At 43.9% G+C, this 17,565-nt stretch overlaps 1 protein-coding gene across 7 annotated transcripts in view; it reads right to left on the bottom strand.

The window, feature by feature from the left end:
- LOC112249124 (ankyrin repeat domain-containing protein 11) overlaps positions 1–17,141 on the bottom strand; it is a 144,207-nt gene extending 127,066 nt beyond the window's left edge. For 5 of the 7 annotated variants that reach the window (XM_024418783.2, XM_042320949.1, XM_024418782.2 and 2 more), the window contains exon 1: positions 16,689–17,141. The gene's annotated coding sequence lies outside the window, so the exon portion shown is untranslated. The remainder of the gene's footprint in view (positions 1–16,688) is intronic. The other 2 variants (XM_042320947.1, XM_042320948.1) reach the window with 2 other exon arrangements.
- Between the last annotated feature and the right edge of the window lie 424 nt (positions 17,142–17,565).

Genomic DNA, 17,565 nt, shown 5'->3' with positions numbered 1-17,565 from the left:
CTAGTGCAACAGCAGAGGTGGATTAAGGGTCAGCCTGAGAACACAGATTTAACAACATACACCCGCCCCCATCCATTACGTTGTAGAAGACCCAAAAATGGAGACGTCAGAAAATGCACACAAAACAATTCTAAACCAACCCCATAGTCTTCCCTAATCTAAAACTCAGCAGCACATTTCTCAGTACCAAGTCCAACCCCATCATCGTCATCACCACAGTGATGTGTACATTGATATTACATTTACACTCCTCTGCAGAAGCAAATCAGAGGGTGAATGCCAGGTTGTCAGAATGCCTGCGCAGATTTAGCCATGACATTTAAGAAATATTATTTTCCGATTTTACCGTATTATTCATTGGAGAACAGCAGTAGATAGGAAGATGGTTTTAATTTTTATTTCACCTTTATTTAAACAAGGTAGGCCAGCTGTAAATGAGATCTTGTTCTCAGTATTTACAATGCTAGTTTAGATTGCAAATATACTTGTTCTCATTTACTTGTTCTCATTTACAATGCTAGTTTAGATGGCTAATATACTAGTTCTCATTTACAACTGTGACTTGGCTACGATAAAGCAAAGCAGTCTGAGAAAAACAAAAGTTACACATGGGATAAACAAACGTATAGTCAATGGGTGTTGCTATTGTGACCAGTGAGCTGAGATAAGGTGGGGCTTTACCTAGCAAAGACTTATAGATGACCTGGAGCCAGTGGGTTTGGCGACGAATATGAAGCGAGGACCAGCCAAAGAGACCATACAGTTTGCAGTGTTGGGTAGTATATGGGGCTTTGGTGACAAAACGGATGGCACTGTGATAGACTACATCCAATTTATTGAGTAGGGAATTGGAGGCTATTTTGTAAATGATATCGCTGAAGTGAAGGATCGGTAGGATAGTTAGTTTTACGAGGGTATGTTTGACAGCATGGGTGAAAGAGGCATTGTTGCGATATATGAAGCTGAATCTAAAATTTGATTACAGATGCTTAATGTGAGTCTGGAAGGAGAGTTTACAGTCTAGCCAGACACCTAGGTATTTGTAGTTGTCCATATATTCTAAGTTAAAACTGTCCAGAGTAGTGATGCTAGCCGGGCGGCCGGGTAGAGATCGGTTGAAACGCATGCATTTAGTTTTACTAGCATTTAAGATCAGTCGGAGGCCACAGAAGGAGTGCTGTATGGCATTGAAGCTCATTTGGAGGTTTGTTACAGTGTCCAAAGAAGGGCCAGAAGTATACAGAATGGTGTCGTCTGCATAGAGGTGGATCAGAGAATCACCAGCAGCAAGAACGACATCATTGATATATACAGAGAAAAGAGTCTATTCGATGCTAAAGCAGTACGCCACAGGATGTTTTTGTGCTGGTCAAGGGCAGTCAGCCCTTTGTTCACTCCAGACCTATCTGCTCTTAGTTTAAAAAAAATTGAATAGGGCATGCTTATTTAAGATGAGGAGAGCACTTTTGAAGAATAACCAGGCATCCTCTACTGACAGGATGAGTTCAATATTCTTCCAGGATACCCGGGCCAGGTCAATTAGAAAGGCCTGCTCGCTGAAGTGTTTTAGGGAGCGTTTGACAGTGATGAGGGGTGGTCGTTTGACCATGGACCCATTACGGATGCAGGCAATGAGGCAGTGATCGCCGAGATTCTGGTTGAAGACAGAAGAGGTATTTAGAGGGCAGGTTGGTCGGAATGATATCTATGAGGATGCCCGTGTTTACGGATTTGGCGTTGTACCTGGTAGGTTCCTTGATCATGTGTGAGATTGAGGGCATCTGGCTTAGATTGTAGGACGGCCGGGGTGTTGAGCATGTCTCATTTTTAGGTCACCTAACAGTACAAACCATAAATGGGAGGGGGCAATCAATTCGCATATGGAGTCCAGGGCACAACTGGGGGTGAGGGGGGGCCTATAGCAAGCAGCAACAGTGAGAGACTTATTTCTGGAAAGGTGGATTTGTAGAAGTAGAAGCTCGAATTGTTTGGGCACAGACCTGGATAGCATGACAGAACTCTGCAGGAGATTGCGACCCCTTTGGCAGTTCTATCTTGGAGGAGAATGTTGTAGTTGGAAATTTCAGAATTTTTGGTTGGCCTTCCTAAGCCAGGATTCAGACATGGTTAGGTCATCCGGGTTGGCGGAGTGTGCTAAAGCAGTGAAATCAATCAAACAAACTTAGGGAAGAGGCGTCTTATGTTAACATGCATGAAACAAAGGCTTTTACGGTTACAGAAGTCAACAAATGATAGCGCCTGGGAATGGGTGTGGTACTGGGGTCCACAGGGCATGGGTTAACCTCTACATCACCAGAGGAACAGACGAGGAGTAGGATAAGGGTATGGCTAAAGGCTATAAGAACTGGTCGTCTAATACTTTGGGAACAGAGAATAAAAGATTTCTGGGAGTGGTAGAATAAATTCAGGGCATAACGTACAGACAAGGGTTTGGTAGGATGGGAGTACAGTGAAGGTAAACCTAGGCTTTGAGTGACACAGGCTTCGCCTCTGGTGGGACCAGTTAAGCCAGGTGAGGTCTCTGCATGTGTGGGGGGTGGGACAAAAGAGATCTAAGGCAAGGTGAGGGGGACTGAGGGCTCTACAGTGAAATAAAACAATAAGGACTAGCCGAGACAGCAGTAGACAAGCCATGTTGACATTAGGGAGAGGCATAAAGCAGTCACATATGCTGACCGAGAGAGCTAAGACAACAACAAGTAAATGGCAATGAACGGCAGAGCGGGTCAGTTAGGTACATACAGGACCTGAGTTAAAGGCTGGGGCCGACAGAAACAAAATGAGGTACCGTGTTATTGAAACAGTCAAGGGGGCATCAGCTGTGTAGCCGAGTGATCATCGGGTCCAAAGAACAGCAATAGGTGAGTCAGGGAGCCGTTCAGTAGTCAGTACTGCGCTAGGCGAGTGGGAGACACTGCGCGTAGAAAGCTAGCGGACCGGGCAAGAAGATGGGTCTTCGGCGGCATCGCAATGGAAAAGCCCATTGAGACGACATCGGGCGACCACGTCGGCGGACCAGTCGTGATGGATCGGCAGGGCTCCGCCAATTGGTTAAAGGCAAAAGAGGCATTGTAGCTCTAGAAGTAGCTGGTATATGGGCCTAGCTCGTGGCTAGCTCAAAGCTAACTGGTGCTTGCTTCAGGGCAGAGGCATTAGCTAACAGTAGCCACTCGGTAGCAGCTAGCTTGCTGCGATGATCCGGTGTAATGATCCAAAGCGGCAGGAATCCAGTGATGTGGTAGGGAGAGAGGCTACGTGTGTGAGAAAACATTTTAAAATGAGCATTATCCTCCACCCATCTCCAGCCCCCTCATGTTGGAGATGTGACGGCTGCACTGAAATAATGAAGTAAACAACATCTGACTGAGTCACAGCAGAAATGGAGGCAGGGAAGGGAACAGCGCTGTGTTTCTGTGGAGCAGCTCACTGCATAAGCAGCCTCACGCACTTAACATTCTGAGACGAACAGGGCTGCAGGAGCCTTGGCTGGTGCACTGACACGGTCTTCGAATGCAGAGAGAAATGGCAGCGAGAGAAACAGAAAGAGCAGTGATTAAAAATGGAATGGAAAACATGGTTGAGGAGATTTACTAGAGGACGAGCCCTGGGGGGGGGGGGGTAAAGGCGTCAGCATGCTTCAATTCGGCTGGTACCTAGCCGAACTGTGCTTGCATTCTCCCTTAAAAGACCTTTGCTTGAAAAACAAGAAAAGGGCGGCTAGGATGTTTGATGCAGTATTTCTCAAGTTAAAGCATTTGCATGAGGACGAGTTGTCTCTCGTTGAATGACTACACACACTTTGCTGAAGACTCCCTACAGAGTTCAGCTTGCGTCGAGAAAAATGTGACCGAACAGCCGAAAAAAAAAAAACTTATCGAAGTCCAAAACGAAGTAAAACATCAAAATGTCATCGTAATATATGCAAACTCTTCCGAACAGTATTGGCTGGGAAGCATGCGGACGCCTTAAGAGTGACATTATGATGAGAAAGAAAAGTGACATGGAGGGAAACTGCGACAACCTTCTCAGAAACCCATAACATGGCCTCAGTATCGTAGGTTATACTAGCAGCAACGACTCCCCTCACCCAAGTATATAAGAACTAAGGTGGCCAATTACCCTAGAGACAGCAAAGTAAAAAAGAAAAGAAAAAATGTAAAAGAAAATTATTCCTCAAAGTCAAAGATGTCATTTTCTCACTGATGTAAGATCTGCTGCTAGAGAGCCTACCTGACCGTTTCAAGGACCATTTTGTTAGTGATTTCCTGTTCCCATGGCAGCAAAGGCAGAGGGGTTTCAATGATGGCGAGTGAATCTGAAGATGGGAGGGAGGGAGGTGCAGGAAGCAGCCCATGGCACATCATCCCCCATACAGCCACCCTAAATCAATTCTGCATTAAGACTGCCCATAGCCATCCACCCACTCACTAGCTCTCTCTCAGCCAGGCAGCCAGACACAACCGATTCATCTAATCTGCTGCTACACCAGCTGACTTACAGGACATGGACATAATACCTGTGGTGCAGAAACCAATGACTGTTATGGTTGTTTAAGCACAGTCAACACTCTTCTCCCTCATCAAGGCAGTATGGATCATGTGGTAATGTGCTCTGAAGGGGATTTCCATTCCCATAGCGTTGAGAGGCACGCTGTCCCCGAACAGGGGCCTCACTGTAACGGTAGCTGACCACCATGGCTATTGGCTAGCTGTGGGTGTCAGGTGTGTGTGGGGCGGAGGAGGTATTTCAGAGGATCTCTGTCCTCTGTCACTTCCAATCCTCCCCCAACAGCCAGGAGCCAAACTACCAGCCACCAACCCCCCACCCTCCACCTCTAACAGACACAGTCCCTGTGATTTCTCATTTTCTCCTCATCGGAAACCTGTCTGCCCAGGACAAGTGGATATGCATGAATTAAGGCTGGGCAGAAATTACTGCCAAGTCCACAGAGGGGATGGGGAACATTTGTGTGGCAGTATGCGTGTACATGCTTGTGTGTGTGCAAGTCTGTGTGTGGTCACTAGTGAAGGGTATATTTAGTTCTGCTTCCCAAATACCACCTGGAAGATGAAGCATTGAAAACATCACAGATTGCAGCTACAGCCAGCCTTAACTTCTTTGGGGTAGGGGGCAGTATTTTCATGTCCGGATGAAAAGAGTAAACGGCCTGCTACAAAGCCATAAAAGCTAGAATATGCATATTATTAGTAGATTTGGATAGAAACTCTGAAGTTTCAAAAAACGGTTTGAATGATATAACAGAACTCATATGGCAGAAAAATATCCAACCAGGAAGTGGGAAATCTGAGGTTGGTCGATTTTCAACTCGGCTCCTATTGAAGATACAGTGGGATATTGGTAATGTTGCACTTCCTAAGGCTTCCACTAGATGTCAACAGTCTTTAGAACCTTGTGTGATGCTTCTACTGTGAAGTGGGGTCAAAGGAGAAGGGAATGAGTAAGGTCTGCCATGAGCTGACCATGCGCGTTCACATGAGAGGGAGCTCTGTTCCATCGCACTTCTGAAGACAATGGAATTCTCCGGTTGGAACATTATTGAAGATTTATGTTTAAAACATCCTAAAGATTGATTCAATACATCGTTTGACATGTTTTTACTGACTGTTACGGAACTTTGACATTTCGTCTGCTTTTAGTGAACGCGCTTCGTGACTTTGGATTTGTTTACCAAACGCGCGAACAAAAGTAACTATTTGGACATAAATGATGGACATTACCAAACATTTCTTGTGGGAGTCCTCTGGGAGTGCATTCCGACGAGGATCAGCAAAGGTAAGTGAAGATTTATAATGCTATTTATGACTTTTGTTGACTGCATAGTATGGCGCATATATTTGTGTCTTGATTGGGCTCTGAGCGCCGACTCAGATTATTGCATGGTTTTTTTCCATTTAAAAAAATAAATCTGACAGCGGTTGCATTAAGGAGAAGTGGATTTAAAATTCCATGCATTACAGTTGTATCTGTTAGCAATGTTTATTATGAGTATTCCTGTAAATTGATGTGACTCTCCGCAAAATCAAAGGATGTTTTGGAACTTCTGAATGTAAGGCACCAATGTAAACTCAGATTTTTGAATATAAATATGAACTTTACCAAACAAAACATACATGTATTGTGTAACATGAAGTCATATGAGTGTCATCTGATGAAGAGCATCAAAGGTTAGTGATTAATTTGATCTATATTTCTGCTTTTTGTGAATCCTCTCTTTGGCTGGAGAAATGGCTGTGTTATTCTGTGAATAGGCACTTGCCTAACAATCGTTTGGTTTGCTTTCGTCGTAAAGCCTTTTTGAAATCAGACACTGTGGCTGGATTTAAAACAAGTGTATCTTTAAAATGGTGTAAAATACATGTATGTTTGAGGAATTTTAATTATGGGATTTCTGTTGTTTTGAATTTGACGCCCTGCAGTTTCACTGGCTGTTGAAGAGGTGGGGGCGCTACCGTCTCACGTACCCTATAGAGGTTAACAGGGCTCAGAACAACACGATGTGCGGAGGTGTTACCAAACAAACACTCATTCACACAGACATAGAATCACACAGGATTCTAACAGGTAGAGGCCACGCTTATGGCTGTGGTGGTCACTCTCACTTCATCACGGATGGTGCTGGGCATGGGGCCTGGTTGTGGGAAAGATGCATCAACTTCCTGTTCTCACAGGCAGAGCTGGCATGCAGCGCTGTACAAAACACTACAGCTAGGTCGGACAGGTTGTCATTAGGGAACGCAATAACCCTTCATAACAACCCTCTCCACTATCATTCTGTGCTCATACCGCCTCGCTCTCTCTTTTAAGGGCACACACACATTCAGATTAATACACGTTTAAGCTTGAATCGTATGTCAACATGATGTTCCTTTTTTAGATTAGAGAGAAATCAGTGGTGACGTCGCAAAAAAGGCAGGAGAACAGCATGTCTACTCCCGTAAAAAAAGAGCCTTAGCCTATTTAAAATCTTGGTAATGTTGCAGTGGATCTGTCTTTTTAAGTGGTAAGAATCAGTATCACACGACAGTGTCAAATGAAAAGCGAAGAGCTCACAGCAGCTAGCAGGCGGACTATTCTGGCCTGGAGAGTCATTTGATTCAGATTCCAAGTCCATGCATATGTTATCAGCAGTACCATTAGCCCTTCTTCTAACCTTCCACTGCCAGGAAACACACACACACACCCCGAGAATCAACCCCCCCCGAGCACAGATGAATCTGAGGTTGGAGCATGTTGGCTAAAAAAAGCACTTAATGGAGTGCTTAATGAAGTGCATGCTGCAGAGGCTTTGATCACACAGATTAAAAGAGAGATGCCTCTCCACCTCCTGCCTTACATTCGAGGTGCTGCATACCTGGCATTCTCTCACTGAAGGAGAAGTGAACTTTCACTCAGAATTGACATGTTGCAGAGACACTGTAGGAAACCTATGACTTGGCAAACAAACTTTGCAGAAACAATGGAGATGGGAAAACCGCTGGTACCGCATAGCCCCTCTCCCAAACACAGACACGCTAAAGTGTGTCAGTGATTTACTCAATGAAGGAAACGAGGCAAACAGTTAGCTCCAACGCCCTTCACTTCCGGTGAACAGCGTTTCCTGAAGAACTCGAGCTATGCATAGGTAGAGTGCCTTGCCAACTGTGTGAGGAAGTATAGCAGCACTTTAAGCAGAGACACAATCTAGCGAGACCATCCCGAGCAGAAAAGTTGTTCGTAGTGATGTGACTCCAAGTATCGATTTGTAAAAAGCGATTTGGTAGCTTTAGTCAGCTGTACCTGTGTCAAGAGTGTCAAGAGTGCAGTAGCTTTCATCCTGTAACTTGTTCTCCAACTTTCTTTTTTTAAATAGTAAGCCAACATGTCTCCAGAACTTATTTCCATGACTGTTCAAAACTCATTTTCTCATCCTCTCTCATGTCTATATAGCAGCCATGCACTACTGGTCACCTACTCATTCAAGAGAGAGTCTATTTTTACATTGTAGAACACTAATAGACATCAAAACTATGAAAACACATATAGAATCATGTACTAACCAACAACCACAACAAAAAGTGTTGAACAAATAGCCACCATTTGCCTTGATGACAACTCTTGGCATTCTCTCAACCAGCTTCATGAGGTAGTCACCTGGAACGCATTTCAATTAACATGTGTGCCTTGTTAAAAAGTTAGTGTTGGACAAGGTAGAGGGGGACATTGAGGATAGCCCTATTTGATAGTTCATTAGTTACCAGCCTCAGAAATTGCAGCCCAAATAAATGCTTCAGAGTTCATGTAACGTCAACTGTTCAGAGACTGCGTGAATCAGGCCTTCGTGGTCAAATTGCTGCCAAGAAACCAGTACTAAAGGACACCAATAAGAAAAAGACTTGCTTGGGCCAAGAAACACAAGCAATGGACATTAAACCAGTGGATATTTGAGATGTTTGATTCCAACCGCGGTGTCTTTGTGAGACGCAGTGTGGGTGAACGGATGATCTCCGCATGTGTATTTCCCACCGTAAAGTATGGAGGTGGTGGTGCTTTGCTGGTGACACGGATTTATTTAGAATTCAGGGCACACTTAACCAGCATGGCTACCACGGCATTCTGCAGCGATACGCCATCCCATCTGGTTTATGTGACTATCATTTGTTTTTCAACAGGACAATGACCCAAAACACACCTCCAGGGTGTGTAAGAGCTATTTGACCAGGAAGGAGAGTGATGGAGTGCTGCATCAGATGACCTGGCCTCCACAATAACCCGACCTCAACCCAATTGAGATGGTTTGGGATGAGTCGGACCGCAGAGTAAAGGAAAAGCAGCCAACAAGTGCTCAACATATGTCAACTCCTTCAAGACAGTTGGAAAAGCATTCCAGGTGAAGCTGGTTGAGAAAATGCCAAGAGTGTGGAAAGCGGTCATCAAGGCAAAGAGTGGCTATATGAAGAATCTCTAATATAAAACATATTTTGATTTGTTGAACACATTTTGGATTACTACATGATTCCATAGTTTTGATGTCTTCACTATTAGTCTACAATGTAGAAAACAGTCAAACGCAAAACCCTTGAATGAGTAGGTGTACTAAAACGTTTGACCGTAGTCTAGTGAGCAATGCATTTGGAAGATCAAATCACATTTAAAAATTTTTTTTTTTTTAAAGATATCGCAGAATCGAAATACATATAGAATCATGAGAATCGCAATATCTTATTGTGAGGTCCCTGGCAATTCCCAGCCCTAGTTGTTTGTGTGGGTGTATGTGTGGTTCAGGAGGGTGTTTGTTTAGCTAACATGACTGTGCATGACATGGCCACACCTGGCTGTGCCTGGGCCAGCCAGGAAGGCAGATAAGCATGACTGACTGACAGTAGCAAGAAGGGGCACAGCAGGACTCAACCCTGTGAAGTTTCTCAGCGGGTGGCTGGTCAGCGCTCTTACTTGCACTTTCAAGTGCTCCAAAAATAACCCTGTTACACACAATTGAATAATTCATAATGTAAAACATTCATAATAGAACAGCAATAGCCTTAAATAGATTTCAATGTGGACCCTGCAACTGGAATGGTTCTCTGAAAGTGCACCGCAAGTTCCACATGAAATTGAAAACCGGCTCCTTCAGACCATAGGATTAGCCAAGATTTTTTAAATCTCCCGTGCTACGTTCAAAACGAGACATCATTCCGGGAAATTAGCATGGAATTTCAAACCTACGGCAGAGTAAAGGCATGTTAGGCTTTCTACATGGAAAATAACATCTGTGCCATAATTGTAGGTGAAAAATGGCATTGGAAGCATACGTAATTAGCAAGTAATAAATTGTTCTGTCCTACTTACATACTCAAGCAAGATAAGGCTGGCATGTTTCTATAAAAAGCAACACTACCGAGTGGAGTTTGACACACGTAGGACAAATAATGAAAGTAGGCCAACATTTGGCAGTAGGATGATTAACATTCTCAACATCAAAACAGCTTAAGGACTAGCATGATAACCTAAACACCAGTTTAGTTACTTATCTGAATATTATATTGATACTTTGACTCCCAAGTACCGATTTTGCTAGGTAGCATTAGCTAGCGCTAGTTGGCTGTTTAACACGGCTGTAGTAGTGATCAACTCCACTCAAGGTTTTGCCTTTAGAATGAGAAAATTAACAACTAAGGACACAGGTTGTTTTTTTTTAACTACTCCCATTGACTTACCAAACACCAATTTGGTTTGTTGAGTCGATGTTGCGCCTGAGAGTATGAAAACTCAGTGCTGAAGGTGTTTTCCCCTAAGCGGACCATTCCAGTTAACTGCAGGATGTACAGTGCATTCGGAAAGTATTCAGACTCCTTCCCTTCCCAATTTTTGTTACGTTACAGCCTTATTCTAAAATGTATTAAAATACATGTTTTTCCTCATTCATTTACACACACAATACCACATAATGACAAAGAAAAAACATGTTTAGAATTTACATAAGTATTCAAACCCTTTGCTATGAGACTCGAAATTGAGCTCAGGTTAATCCTGTTTCAATTGATCATCCTTCAGATGTTTCTACAACTGGAGTCCACCTGTGGTAAATTCAATTGATTGGACATCATTTGGAAAGGCACACACTATATAAGGTCCCACAAAGCCATGAGGTTGAAGGAATTGTCTGTAGAGACAGATCTGGGGAAGGGTACCAAAACATTTCTGCAGCATTGAAGGTCCCCAAGGACACAGTGGAAATAGTTTAGAACCACCAAGACTCTTCCTAGAGCAGGCCGCCCGGCCAAACTGAGCAATCGTTGGAGAAGGGCCTTTGTCAGGGAGGTGACCAAGAACCCAATGGTCACTCTGTGGAGATGGGAGAACTTTCCAGAAGGACAACCATCACTGCAGCACTCCACCAATCAGGCCGTTATGGTGGAGTGGCCAAATGGAAGCCACTCCTCAGTAAAAGGCACAACAGCCCTCTGGGAGTTTGCCAAGTAACCTAAAGGTCTGACCATGAGAAACAAGATCCTTTGGTCTGATGAAACCAAGACTGAACTCTTTGGCCTAAATGCCATGCGAGGAAACCAGGCACAGCTCATCACCTGGCCAACACCATCCTTAAGGTGAAGCATTATGGTGGCAGCATCATGCTGTTGGGAACCTTTTCAGCTGCAGGAAACTAGGAGACTAGTCATGATTGAGACAATGATGAACGGATCAAAGTACATAGAGATCCTTGATGAAAACCTGCTCCGGAGACATCAGGACCTCAGACTGAAGCAAAGGTTTCCCTTCCAACAGGACAACGACCCTAAGCATACAGCCAAGACAACACGAGTGGCTTCGAGACAAGTCTCTGAATGTCCTTGAGGGGCCAAGACTTGAACCTGATCAAACATCCCTGGAGAGATCTGAAAATTGCTGTGTAGCAACGCTCTCCATTCAACCTGACAGAGCTTGAGAGGATCTGCAGAGAAGCTCCCCAAATACAGGTGTGCCAAGCTTGTAGCGTCATACCCAAGAATACGGCGGCTGTAATCGCTGCCAAAAAAGGTGCTTCAACACAGTACTGAGAAAAGAGTCTGAATACTTATGCAAGTGTGATAGGTTTTTAATATATGTGCAAAATGTTCTACAAACCTGTTTTTTCTTTGTCATTATGGGGTATTGACGAGGAAAAGTTTAAACAATTTTAGGAAAAGGCTGTAACGTAACAAAATGTGGACAAGATCAAGGGGTCTGAAAACTTTCCGAATGCACGGTATGAGACACTTTAGGAAAAGCAGGTGTCAACCAGCACCTCAGCCAGCAGGAGTTGACAATCTATAGACTCAAACACCACAAACTAGTTTGAAGGGCAGTTGGCTTGGCTTCAAGAGGAAACAGTATTTGGGTGCAAAACAAACTGAAGCATGCTTTAACCTTAGAAGGAACTATGCAAGGCCATCCCAACAGTTAGGTGAAGGTGCCCACAGGGTAAGTACGACAAACATAAACCTGTCCAAATGAACAGCATGTAGAATAACAACCCACCGCCCCACCAGACAGAGCCTCTAAATCATTGTCACACTTCACAAAGGAGCTTCAAGCAATCCTGGAAAGCTAGCTATACGAACCTAGCCATGGCACAGTGGCCTCATTTGTCTGAAACACAGTTGTCTATCAAAACCTAATGAGTAACAGAAAGTTCCTGTGTGCAGGCTTAGTTTAACATCCAAGATCACAGTGTGACACCCATTAGAACTGGCAACGAGAAGGTCTGAATGCAATGCATAATAACAACCAGAGTATATGCTAGTGGAAACAAGCCAAAGAATATGGTGGAAACAATGTGATGAAAGAATCCTAACTAATGTGTGGTTAAAATACATTGGCAATGTGCAAAGCGCAAAAGCAAACAAAAACTTCAGCTGCTAATTGTTGGAAAGAGATTGACCAACAAACAAACTCCACAAATCAAAGTGTGGTTGTATATAAAAAAAAAATGTAAAAAAGAATAGCTGAGTGGTGAAAATGTCCTTGGTGGTCAAAGGAGGGTGCTTACGGCCTTTGTGTGATGTATATGGCACCACGGCTGGTGAAAACAAAGCGTCATAGCCCCGTGGTGGACGTCCTCTTTGGTTAGGTCTGCTTTTCTGTCACGCACTGCCCCACGCCCCCCACCCCCTTCCTGTCGCTGCATTTCAATGTAAATGGGCCGATTGAATGGCTGCAGCTGCCCCGTCAAAAGGACAGCAGAGCTGAAGGCCCCAGTGATTGAGATTCAGCCAGTTCAAGCTCCCCCACCCACCCCATCACAGGGGACATACGAGCCCACGACAACCCACAGGAAATTCAACTGGCTACTGCTCTAATTCTCTGGCACAACTCTAGCCGGTAGCCTAAACCCATTTCTAAAATGGCAGTCCTCTTCCCAAGCATGTTTTTTTGTATGTGATCGAGAGGCATTTCAAATCTATGGATAAAACTATGCTCACTTAGAACTTGAGCAACAGAGGGAGAGGAGAAAAAAAGAAAGACTAAAACATTTACGAGTGAGGAGGAGTGATTGAAGCAAGGCAAGCAAGTCCATGTGAGCTGAGCTTGGCCTCTTTCGGCCCAGACAGCAGTAGAGGACACGTCAGAGCTCTCCTCTTTCAGGGGCTCACAGGCAGTGTCTGAAGAACTGGCTGGACAGGCCAGCTACAAAAGGACATTCTCAGTGCCACGTATGGATAAAACACCACGCAGTGCTCTACACATCCAATCAAAACACCAACTGTTGTCTTCAGGTTTACATGACCACCCCCCCCCCCTTTTGATCCTTCCCTGCTCACATCTGCCCACGTTAGCAACGCTGTAGTCTCCCCCACACTCGACAGTAACTGCTCTCTCATACGCAAACAACTTCTTGAACATAAAGTGCTGGACTTTTTGGGAGGAAATACACAAAAGTACAACAGTATCCATCTGTAAACAAGGAAGCAAAAGCCCATCATTAAAGCATTTGCGTCATGACTTTTGGAAAACAATGTATTGGTCTCTGAAAAATAACACTGCGTGCCTCTCACCTAAAAGCAATAACAAAATGTTCTACTTCAAGTGTCCCCTTACCAAAAAATCAAAAACAAAACTGTTAAAAGTTGTGTTTGAAAAATGCAGCAAACCAGAGGATGGGAGACCCGTTCCCTTTAATCTAAGAGTCAGCGAAGAAATATTATCAAAAGTGCTGCAGTGGAAGACGTGAGCAAAAACCTGTGACCAGTAGAGGAGGCATCAGACACAGGACTACCCAAACCCCAAATGAGGCTTCCCCAGAGCAAGGAGAATGGGACACAGCCATGTTGTTATTTATGTGTGTGTGTGTGTGTGTGTGTGTGTGAGAGAGAGATGGGAACCAATTTCAAAGAGGTTTAAATGGCATTTGACAGTCCAGAGATTGCACTAGCTGGGAGAAAGCTATAAAAGATTGACACTGCCAAGAAAAAAGGGAAGCAAAAGAGAAGCAGTAGTAGACATCCTTGTTTGCAACAGACCAACACTCAGCACTGGGAGAGGGTTTGGTAGGAAGAAGCCAGAGCGTGTGAGGACTTTCGGCTGTATTCTACCTGTGCCTACACACGATGGGTTCTTCTTTCCCATTTCAACTTGAATAAGTAGGTTACCGCAACAACACGCACCCCTACTGCTGCTTATGTCAGGCACTGTCAGTACGGTGGACCCACATACTGTTGCATGGTAAGCACTTCACTATAAGGTCTACACCTGTTGTATTCGGGCACACGTGACAAATAAAATTGGATTTGATCAACAAAATGTAAAAGCTCCATTCAGTGGGCACAAAGCTTTTGAAACACTGCTGGCCAATGTGGAACACTGGCTATACCTAAATTCTGTCCACAGTATTGGTGGGGCTAGCTAAATGACTGGGTTTCTCATCATAACAAAACCTTCCTTCCCACATTCAAACATGTGGCCTGGAACCAGAGTAAACAGAAATAAAAAACATTGTGATTCAAGAGCCAAAACCTTGTCAGAGCTATGACCCAAGTCAATGGAAACGGTTGTCTGTGTATAAACATTGTTAATCTTTAGGTGAGCAGTTTCTCAGCCCTGCATGCCACAACAAGTGTGGGGGCAATGCAGCTACTGCACACTGACCCCAGGGCAAAAGCATAGAGAGGATGTGGTGGGACGAACCACAGACAGTCGCAGTTCTGATGTTTTGCTGTGTCTTTCCTGCACTGCAGGTTTAGATAGTCGCACAGAGCAGCAACGTAAACACAGTAGAGGGCTGCAAGACAGAGGAAGTACAGACTTGCGGAAGCCACGCCACTCTCCTCTACACAAGATATAACATGCCAAACTGAGCAAGGCCGTCCAATCCAGACTGCCAGAGAGGCATTGTGAGGTACACTCATTGTTCCCCACTGCGATTTATATTTGTGCCCATTATTAGCCTGCCTGATAGTGCTGAAGGTGTCACGTTACACACTGTAGGCTGGAGAGGGCACAGTGGGACCATGTCAAATAGTGGCACTGCCATGACCACGAACAGGCTAAACGCTCAGAAGACTTGGACCAGGACACAACAGGAATCACGGCCTCTGAACCTGAGTAAAAGAGGTTCACTTAGGCAGCTGAAGACGGGGCACACAGGACGGCACAGAATGGCTGCCTTGAACAGGAAATCGTTCTGAGAAATCCCAGCTCTCAACACAGCTCCTGACCTCTCTGACCCAGACAGGACACAATTTCCTGTCTCAGGCTTACACACTACAACAGGACACTCTGGTGAAAATTTAGGCTATAAAGTTCTCCAAAACCTCATCCTAAAGCTGAAACTAACATGGGGAGTGTACCAAGCATATATATCAAGTAACGTGTTTTGTACAAGGGTACTAGGGCTACATATTGCAGAAAGTTGATTTAATACATCCAACACAGAGCCTTGGTGTATTTACATCAAAAATGAAGGGGGAAGAAGTTGCAAAATAACAACAGAAACTTAGAGACATGAAATTGGCGCTTCCAACATCTTGACAAAGGTGGTGGGGGATTACATGCATTGCTGTGTCTGCAATGAATTTCAATGTGAACACCCAACAAGCTGAAGAGCTCAGAGTATCTCTGTAAGAAAATACAGCCAGCAGCTCCACTGCAGTGTTTTCAACAGAACTGATACTGCACCAAAACGTTATCAACAACAGTCTACTCCAAGTAGAGTGGTCGTTTGTTAGGAACCTTGCCCTTCTTTTCATGCTCTCCCACAACCAGAAGTCAAAGCCTTACTGTTGTGACTTATTGTTGAGTTGAAATATTCATACCATTCCACAGCCTCTCAAATGATAGAGCCTGTCAAGCAATGGAATGATATTGGCACTAATATTAGGAACTAATTTGAAAACACTGCACACCTGTGTTACTTTAATGGTAACCATAATGATGTTCTTGTTAGGACAGAGTAAATGACACATTTCACAGTAACTGTGTTAATACATTACAGTAAAATATTCTAATCAAAATACCAATCCTGGATCCATGGACCCATGAGTCGAACAGGAAAATGGCCAAATCGAGGAGAAGTCAAGCAACTTCGGAGAGCACGTCTTAGTTGATCTCACCACTGCATTACACATCAACATAACCAATTATTTCATCCCATCTGTGTCTTTTTCCAAAAATAAATAAGCAGTTGAGTTGTATGAAATAACGTCACTGGTAGTGATACAACATCCCCTTGAACACATGGTGTTATTCTTTTTTTTAAAACAAAATACATCAGCCTCTTCGCCTGAAGAGAAGTGTAGGCTATTACATGGATGGCACTGAAGCCTTTCAAATACATTTGTGAGTATATCCTAAACACCTATGCAACTAAATATCTAGCTATAACATTAACAGGATCTGTAGGTCAACAAACGACTCGCAGGCTAGTTTTTAGCTAGTATGCCACACTTTTCGCCTAAATTAAGTCTTTATACCTGTCATCTTGCTAGTTAAACGCGTACGCAGTTAGAATGCTGAGTCGGGGGGAGGGTCAGCTAGCTTCATAACACATTTCTTCGACTCGAGCATGAAGCCATGTTATCTAGTTAGCTTAACAGCTAAGGCTAACGGTATAACAAGCTAAGCATATCTAGTTCGTTAACGTTATTCGCCTAACAAACACAGCCAGCTAGCCAACTAATGTTACTGCGTCTTACCTTCAACAGAATCTGAGTTACGTCGACAAGCTTATCCCCGATATTCCTGTCCGATGCTTGTTTTTCCCATTTGAGGCCCTCTGGTTCAGCAATCTGCCGTCCGTAGACATCCGAGAAATGCTGCAAACATCTCAGTTGATAATCAGACTATTGGAAGCTAACGTTAGCAAGCTAGGCTGGCTAGTATTTCTAGGCTAGTGCTAACTAGCTTGCTAATTCCTGAACACCAACAACCGACAGAGAAAGCTTAAAATCTCCTCGAAAACGTCCGTGTACACTTTTTATTTTGTCACCATGGTCTGAATTGAAGATTTGTATGCTCAGTAATCAAAACTGGAGCCTTCAAAGGTAAACTTAATGTAGCTAAAAACGATATTTTGTTACCGGCTTAATCTTCTTTAACGACCCCTTGCAAACTGTTTCCAGACGGGCTTCGATATGCGTCTGAAGGAAAGAGGCCAAATGAAACACTGATTGTGGTTGGCTCTTGAATGTGGGCGTGTACTATTTGTGCACCGATGAAACTGGCGCCATTATGGATCAAATCAAAGTACTAAATCTATATTGTACAATAATATGAAGGCGCGAACATGGTTGACCGAGTACTTCAGTTTCCATGGTTGGGGACCCATCTCCATTACACAGTTGGGAGAGCAAGCAAAGGAAATGGAGTACGAAAGGTTGGGTGCACTTGACTTACCTCGCCCAGCGTGATGGAGTGAGACACCTCATATCGTATTATTATTATTCACGTGAACAAACATATTATTGCATACTTGAATATTATCGTAGTCCAACTCATGATGTCAGTATAACCAAAGCACCTTTACAGGTAACTATAGCACCCTAGTTTGACCCAAATGTACAAATCACAGGT

This window comes from Oncorhynchus tshawytscha, linkage group LG04 (genome assembly GCF_018296145.1).
Source record: "Oncorhynchus tshawytscha isolate Ot180627B linkage group LG04, Otsh_v2.0, whole genome shotgun sequence".
NCBI lineage: Eukaryota > Metazoa > Chordata > Actinopteri > Salmoniformes > Salmonidae > Oncorhynchus > Oncorhynchus tshawytscha.
Note: the sequence above shows the minus strand (reverse complement) of the source record. Positions and strands in the feature narration are given on the sequence as shown.